Source organism: Castor canadensis, chromosome 2 (genome assembly GCF_047511655.1).
Source record: "Castor canadensis chromosome 2, mCasCan1.hap1v2, whole genome shotgun sequence".
NCBI classification, from domain to species: Eukaryota; Metazoa; Chordata; class Mammalia; order Rodentia; family Castoridae; genus Castor; species Castor canadensis.
In genome coordinates, this window is record NC_133387.1 from 127,310,476 (window position 1) to 127,319,219 (window position 8,744).

The following is an 8,744-nucleotide window of genomic DNA, read 5'->3' on the forward strand; positions in this document are numbered from 1 at the left end:
CTGAGAAAATACAGCTTCTACGTTGCAGAAAAACTCAACCCATAACAAGTGACTTATGAACAGTGCTCTCTAGTACTCTCTAGGCATGAAAAACATGGACAGCTGCCGACATTGTGTCTGCCTTTTGTGATGATTTCAATGAGGCTACTGTCATCCCAAACAAGTATCAGAAAGTGACAAGAAAGGAGTAACAACTATGAAGTCCTCAAAAGCAGCCAGGCCACCAAGACTGATGGGAGGCTGATCAGAACACAAGTGCGATGGCTGATGAGGTAAAAGAGAGAGATCACAGCAGGACACTCAAGGAACTACAGGGTTCAGGAGTGTGACATTTCCAGCCAGGGGGCCCAAGAATGTCTTTAAACTGCTTTTGAAACAGAGCCTGGCACTATCTGGAATTAACTGTGGAAGACATGACTCTCGGTGACAGAGTCGCCTGGTTTGTGGCTACAAGGAACAGTTGTTCTTCAGTAAGAAAATTCAGGCTGCCTAGGTGGTAGAGCTGCAAATAGTGACAGACCTTTCAGGTAGCAGTGGCTACCAAATGAGTGACGAGTTTTCATACGAATATTTCTGAGTGCAAAAGTATTAAAAGTCATAGCATTATAAAAATGTAAGACTGGAGAAAACCATAAACACTCTCTGTTCGGTCTTGGTGAACAGAAAGGAAGCAGAATTCCAGAAAGGTGTGCCCCACTCACCAGTCAGAAGCAGTTAACACTTGAACCTGTGTCTCGGGATCCCGTGTCTAGGCATAAACTCTACTCATAACGCATTTTAGAACCATCATCTTTAAAACAGCAGTGCAAGCACTTACCCTAGTGAAAAGCCTGGATCAACTTCCTTGTGTCTTCATAGGATGTCTGATGGAGGAACAGTGCACAAGGTGTGAAATCGTACACTTGACACTTGCAAGGGATGCCATCTTGAACTCTAATCCAGTTCTGTGAGTTTTATTTCATCACAAAATCCTATTTTGAACTTGAAGGGATCTCAGAGGTCTCCTCCAACTTTTCCACTTCACAAAGTAGGAGCACTCTTAGTTTCTTTCCACATAAATAGCCTCGTCTGCCTCCTCTTCAGGCTCACCATCTGGCCTGGACGGGAGCGAAGCAGAACAGGAATGGAATGCTACCTACCCTGCTTCAGTGCTTAACTTCATGTTGTGTTTCCCCACCAATGACATGATCACCGTCCTGCTCAAATTCTCATGCCAGAAGTTTCGTTTAAATCACTTGCTGTTATTAAGTGGTCTAGCACCTCCATCAGCTTTAGTTTATACTCTGCTTTAGAGTGATGGTTGTACCACAATGACATTCCCCTTGGTCCCCCTTCCTCCTCTTTCTTAAATTCCTTCAACTCCTTGGAGGTGATATCTAATTTAAAGCAAATTGCACTTATTTAATAACTTGTCAGATTATTTGCTCTTAAACCCTTGGGCTTGTATTACATGGTTTCTGTGCCTTGTCTCAATTTCTCCATCCTTCCTCTGACTACTATTCTGCAATCCAAATTGCATAGCAGTGAGCTCTACACCCTGTAATCCATCTTCACCTTTTTATTTTTTACCACAACCTTGGAGTTGTCTTTTCAACTTGGAGCTCTTTCTCCCTGCTTCCATCTCTCCTTTGCATTTCTTGTGCATTGGTTGGAATTTATAGCATGCCACATTTGCAAATGAGGACCATTGTAATCTTCCTTTCAAAACAGTTTATTTGAAATTTTGATGAGTTTTAAGATACACTATCTCTCACTATTCAATGAAGCAAATAACAAAAAAATACAGTCAATGTAATATGCCATGTGTCACTGTGTTTCAAAGGCATTTCACATCAAACTGACCCATTCCCTGAAGTTTATCCCCTTGTCATAAAATCAGCCAAAGCCTCTTTTTTCCATCCTGCTGTAATGGCCACATCCTTTAAGCAGTGTCTCCAGGAAGAATAAGCACCATTCTACTCCAACAGTGGATTCAAGCCACCAGGGCTTTGTAAAGGCTTTCTGTTTCAGACATTCTACTTGTCACTTGGAAATCCCATGAACATCCTCCCTTCATAAGGGCATAATTAAAGATTCTCATGGTTAAGTAACTTGCACAGGATCACCAAAAGACAGAACAGACACTTGGACTAAAGTTTATCTCAAGTCAGGCTGCATCCTTCCACTCAGAGACTTTCCCTGACACTTCTCCCTACCACTGTGGGAATGTGATTCTGAAGAAGGCAGTGGATAATTTGTATAACTGATGGATGCTATGCCCTGCCTTATTCTAGAAAGGATTTAAGACGTAGGTAAAGCATGATAATATTCTCTGTAATAGGGCAAAAGAATGGTTTGGGATCTGTGGTGGTGGTGGTACATGCCTGTAATCCTAGCTACTTGGGAGGCAGAGGCAGAAGGATCCCTAGTTTGAAATTATTTTGGTAAAGTTAGCAAGACCCTGTCACAAAAAATGAAATATAAACAAAAGGACTCAGGCTGTGGCTCAAATGGTAGAGTGCTTGCCTAACATGTGTGAGACTTTGGGTTCAACCTCCAGTACTGCAAAAAGGGGGAAAAATAAAGAAAGAAGGAGTATGGGATTGTACAACTCCAGCTTAAATCCAGGACTCATACTTGACTGCTGTACAAAAAAGGAATAAATGTCACCTAACTTTTAATGCTGCAGGAGAACACAGGAAGCAACTGGGAAGCTCCTGCACAGTAGCTGGCACAGGGAGAGACCATAAATATTAGTTCCCTCTCCCTCTAACCTCCCCACCCCCTGATTTAACCATCACTTGCCACATGTGAGAACAAGCTTCTGGTTTTAGGAAAGGCCTTCAATGATCACATCTTCCTAGCTTCACAGGATGAACGCACACAATCATCTTGGGATTAAGTTTGTGTGTTGATCTTTATAAGGTTCATTGCTCCTTCCTGATGTAAATTAAGTTCCAGGTAACTAATTGATGCTATTTCATAAGACTACTGAATCTGAAAATTTATGGGAGTCCTACACAATTTGGATGTGTCTATAACAACAATATCATTTGTTTATTTATTTAGCAACATTTATTGAGCATCCACTATTTGCCAAGGCACCATGTTGGAAACCTATGTGATGATAAGGAATGAGCATGAGGCAGGCAGTCATGGGGGTGTCAGAGGGGGAGTACGCAGACATGAAAAGGAGAAAGAGACATAAACTAGTGCTTGTAACTCATGAAATTATATTCAATGTTGCAGTAGATCAGAGAGAGCACATTCTTATCTTCATCTCAAAATTAAAGATTAACGACAAGGCAAATATAATGTTTCTTGAAAAATAAATGTGTAAGCTCTATGATTAACATCAATGGTAAAATTTCAGATGAAATAGCATCAATGAAATTACCAAATGTCTTCAGCACAGGCTCCTTTCTAAGAACACTGCAAAGACAGAGAAACTGAACACTCTCTGAATCTGGCTTTATTAAATTATTTCAGCTACACAAGGAAGGACAGGGGTTTTCACTTAACAAAGAAAATCACAACAACACTTATGCAAGTCTAAGGTGAATTAATGATTCTTGGACATTGTTGACTTCAGCAATTACTGTTTCACAGCTTCTCATATATAAAATCACCTTAGTATTTTCTCTCCCTTTTATTTTTGGCCTTCCTGTATTAATCTTGGTGGTCCTGGCAGTTTTCTCTGGTAGTAGTAAAAGTAGTTGCATGCAAAGAACAGGAGTAAACATGACCCCATCAAAGAAGGACCATCATCATACAGACAAAGAAACCTCAGTGTTAGAATACTGCTAATAATTTTGGTGTAGAAATCATGGCTAGAGAACTACCCAAGAGTTTTCTAAATGTATACAAGGAATTTATCTCACCTCACAAATGATGAAGAAAGTATCAGAAAAGGTTAAGTAAGCCAATAAGTAAGTGGGATGGTGACGGCCACTTGTCATTGAACTTTTGAGAAAAGCATGTTGTGAATATGATAAACCACTAATGGGGAAAAGGAACCACAGAGATGTGAGCATACAAGCCCTGAGAAAATGGGGCACCATAGTGCTTCCTTTCCACTCTTATTTTGATGTTTAGATTATAATTGACTTTTGCTCAGAGCACCTAAGATGACATAGTTCAGATGAAGACTCTGATGCCAGTCAAAGAGGATGACAAGAAAACCTTGTTAAAAATACTCATTTACTTGTTAACAGAATTTTCCATATACTTTTTAATGCTGCCCTCTAGGATTCATTTTTATTTATTTCCTCCTAAGGTTCCATATTTTTATGACAGTCTTCTCATTCATGTTGCCCAGAATCAAAAGAGCCTGCGGTTTCCTGACATTGGTTCTTTTAAGATACGTTCTATTTCCCAGTTTTGAGCCAAAGTCAAAGGAAATGATAATATATGAGCGCAAGGAGACCTGAAGCTTGACAGGGAAACTCCCTCTTTCCAGAGAGAAAGAGTCCTCCTTCCTCATTAAAAATAAAAGCCAGAGCCACTAGCTGACATCAGCCCCTGAAACCTTAGGTCTCTTCAAGTCATCAGAGCACACAATAGCCCTACAGAGTATAAAAGCAAAAAAAACAGCTCATACTCAGTAATAACCGAATCTCTGGTTATGTTTAACTTGAATACAATGCGTGGTAGGTGTTCTCATAGTCAAATATGTCAAATTGATTATGTAACTGCTTATAGGATTATGGAGTCCATTAGGTGCAGAATCTGCGAGAAGTGGAGAGTGTCTGGCACTAATTGTACTTCAGGTGTTGTACAAAGGCTTTCACTTATACCATCTCATTTTAAGCCTCCTAGCAGCAGCATGACAAAAAACTTTACCTGAGGTCAGACTCAAGCATGGGGACTGCAATACTTAGAGCAGGGGGTCGAATGCCTGTCTCTGCCCACACTGCTGCCTTGGGTTTGTAGATTCAGCTTCTTACAATGGGTTATCAATGGGTCTGAAATTCAGCTAATATTTATAGGCAAGTGTCCACAGATAATTCAAAATACTTAAATGCTATTCTGTAATTAGGTAGCACCTCTGCCATGCCGTCTTCCCACGTAGGACTCCCTTGGAACAGCAACTGAAGGGTTAATGTCAGTGTCCTCTTTGCTCTGACTGCTTAGTGTTGGGCCAGTCAGCCTGGAAGTCCTGCCTCCTGGCAACTGCCAGTGGGTCCCAAGGGAATGCCCACAGGCTGGCTGGCCTTTGTCTGGCTGTGGCTGCCTAAGGGAATTTCAGCTTCCATGGGAATTTGGCTCTGAGGGACCAAGGAGAGACAGGAGTCTGGAAGCGTGGGCTGGTTGGTGGCTCACAGACGGGCAGCTATAGTATACATTAAATAGTTTAACTATGACCTCTGATTGGGAGGCCAGGAGAGAAGTGTAAGGTGACATGAGGTATTCTTTATCTATTAGGGAAAGATTTTCCAATCATGTTTAGGATGGGATTTACTGGAAAAAGAAAAACTGGTCTCCAAATCTAAACATGAAATTTAAGGTGAAAGCAGTAAAACAGTAACAAGAATATTGTGCTAAGCTAAATGAATAAAGAATAAAAGTATCATAAATGAAGATAGACCATGGCACCAGAGACTCCTCCACTTCCAGTGAAGAGATTAAAAAAGGTCCTTAAGCATTGGCCATTTGCCATTTTTTGCTTCATTCTTAACCATTTTGTAAGTGATGAGGAAATTCTTGATAGAGATTCCAAGCTTAATAATAAAGGTACATTTCTTAAATACGGCAAGTTTCTGACTAACTACTGACTTAAGATCTGTTTGATTCCCGTTCCCTCCTTTTTTGTGGGAACAGGTGGGTGGTGTGGTATGAATGCTGGGAGAAGAAATCATAAAAGGGCTGAGTAAGGTATTAGCCCAGACTTCCCAAAGTCTGGGTGGTCGATGTATGAATTCTTTAACTTTAAAATTCAGTAGTAGCTCTCTGCCATGTTTCAGCTTGCTTTATAAGGCACTTGACAATATGTTAAAAAGAGGTCTGCCAAGTTGTTTGTGTTGCATTTTTCCTCACCATCAGTAAGTATGTTCTTTAAGGTAGAGATAAATTGGTTGTTATACCCTCATATGGGTGGCCCTTTAAATCAAATATCTCTTTGGGATTCTGAAACAACTTATACTTGTAATTTTTTTGTAATTATACAATGAACCTATAACCTAGTTACTATTGAAGATTGAATGCATTAGACTTTTCACTTCAAAGGCCCAAACAAAGAATTCCTGGAACCATTCATAATAACTCTTGTGAACACAGACCTCTACGATACAAGAAATGTTAATACAGTAATTCACATACAGCTCTGCAATCTTTAATGCAATAAAATACAACCCCAAACTCATATGACTGGAAGAACATTGCTGTCTAGTGCTGAAATGGATCACTGAAAACATTGTAACTAAGTGCTGAACAGGGAAGTCCACAAACAAAAGAATGGCAGCAATGAATGGGGAGCTGCTTTCATAAAGAATGTCAACATTTCCTTCATGTGGTACCTCTGCTAAAGTATGCTAATCTGATAATTTTGATTTACTGGCTTTGCTTAATAGTTATAAAAGGCCAATCATGTAGCGTTTTACATCTTGTTGTAGACATTACATGGAGTTTTAGTACAATCACCCTTCCCCAAAGTAAAAAACAAAATCTGATTAATGGCTGGAGATATGCATGCTACGAAAATGAGACACAACAGTGACACACTCCTTTCATAAAGAGCACCTAAAGCTTTAAAAGGTGGTGACAAGTCTGAGTTCACAGATGGAAAACGTGTACATGCCTGCAGGGATGAGCTCTAGCTCGCTTTTCTGCACCACTGTTGGGCAGTGGCCTGAGAAACAGCCACAAGGGGTTCTACGATGTTTGCTGGAAAGATGGTGAAGAGCCAAGGTGGCTCCCATTTTCCTGATTTCAGAGTCATTCCTTCGTTTCAGAATAGTTAGTCAGCCCCTAGCCATAGCTGGCTTCCAGTGAGCAGCTAGTTTGTTATATCTTGTGGACATTGCAGATTGTCACTGGCTTCCTTTTTGCATAGACTGCTAAACAGCTTAGAGCCAAAGCTGACAAGGACATATGACCTCATGGCACCACAATTTATATTTATACCCCTATATCTATATCTATCTATACCTATATATCATCCATCTATCTATCTATATCTTTCTTTCTGTCATCTATCTATCATCTATCTACCTATCTATTATCCATCTGTCATCTATCTACCGTCTACCATCTATCTATCAACTATCTATCTGTCATCTAGCTACCTATTATCTACCTATCTATCATGTATTTATCTATCATCTATCAATCTATCTACCCATCTATCTATCATCTATCTATTTATCTACCTATCATCTATCTATCATCCATCTATCATCGATCTGTCTATGTACCTATCATCTACCTATCATCTATCTATGTATCTATCTACCTGTCTATCATCTATCAATCATCTATTTATCTATCATCCATCATCTATCTATCTAGCATCTATTATCTACCTACTTATCATCCATCTATCATCTATCTATCTATCTAACTATCTGTCTGTCTATCTGTATGCATGATTTTATTGCAAGTTAGGAAACATGCAACATGAACACGGTACTCTACTTGGGTTTTCTTTTTCCACTTTCTTAATTTAACAAAACAAAACTTTCACATTTTGTGCATTTCTTTAAGCCATTGAGTACAGAATACCAGGCTCCTAATTTTTGAGGTTACAGATTGCAGTCAGAAAACCACAGTTCTCCAAACTAGAGAATTAACTCCCTTCGGTTTCTGGCGAGAAAGCTGGTTTTCTATAAATTCCAGTCACATCATATGGTTTGGTGCAAAACGAGCTATCTATATGCAGGAAGCTAATTGCTAATAGCCCCACCAACATATGCTTTCCAAAAAAATGTACACACACACAGCAAATGTGATTGGTGGGATTCTTTGCTTAAAAGTCTTAGCAGAAAGTTGTAAGCAAACCAAGAAACTTGCATGCAAAATGATTCCTTTATTCCAAGTGCACGGCAGCATTATTTGCCTCAGAAAACTATGTCCTGTTCTTTTCTTTTAAAAGCAATTTCATCTGGTGGACAGATATGAAATGTGTTGTTTTGCTGAAGGACACAAAGGAATGAAACAGGCTCAGAAGGTTTTATCTGAAAAGTCACCATCCAAAAAAGCTGTCTGATCGAGAGCCATTCTGAGAAGCTGAGTGTAGGTGGTGCCTACTGTAAGTACACCAGTACAACTTGATTGGGAAAACATAAGTGCGTCTCTACAAAGAGTAACTGTATATATATATGGTACTTGGTTTGAATGCATGGTCTCGGGCTTGCCAGACAAGTGCTCTATCACTTGAACCATACCCCTAGCCCCTTTTGTGCTTTAGTTATTTTTCAGGTATGGTCTCACAGCACTTTCAGGACTAGTCTCAGATCGAGATCCTCCTCCTATGTCCCCCATGTAGCTGGGTTACAGGTGTGTACCACCACACCTGGCTTATTTGTTGAGATAGGGTCTTGTTAACTTTTTGGATGGGCTGACCTCAAGTTACTATCCTCCCTATCTCTGCCTTCAGAGTAGCTGGGATGATAGATGTGAGCCACCACACTCAACCTTTTATATACTTTTAAGCACAGAAATTATTCTAAAAAATGATTTATTGTTTGCTTAACTGAATGGTGTTACAAAATTTAATGTTCTAGTTTTAAAAGTTCCTGCCTAGGAAGCTCAATCTGAAATCAAGATTA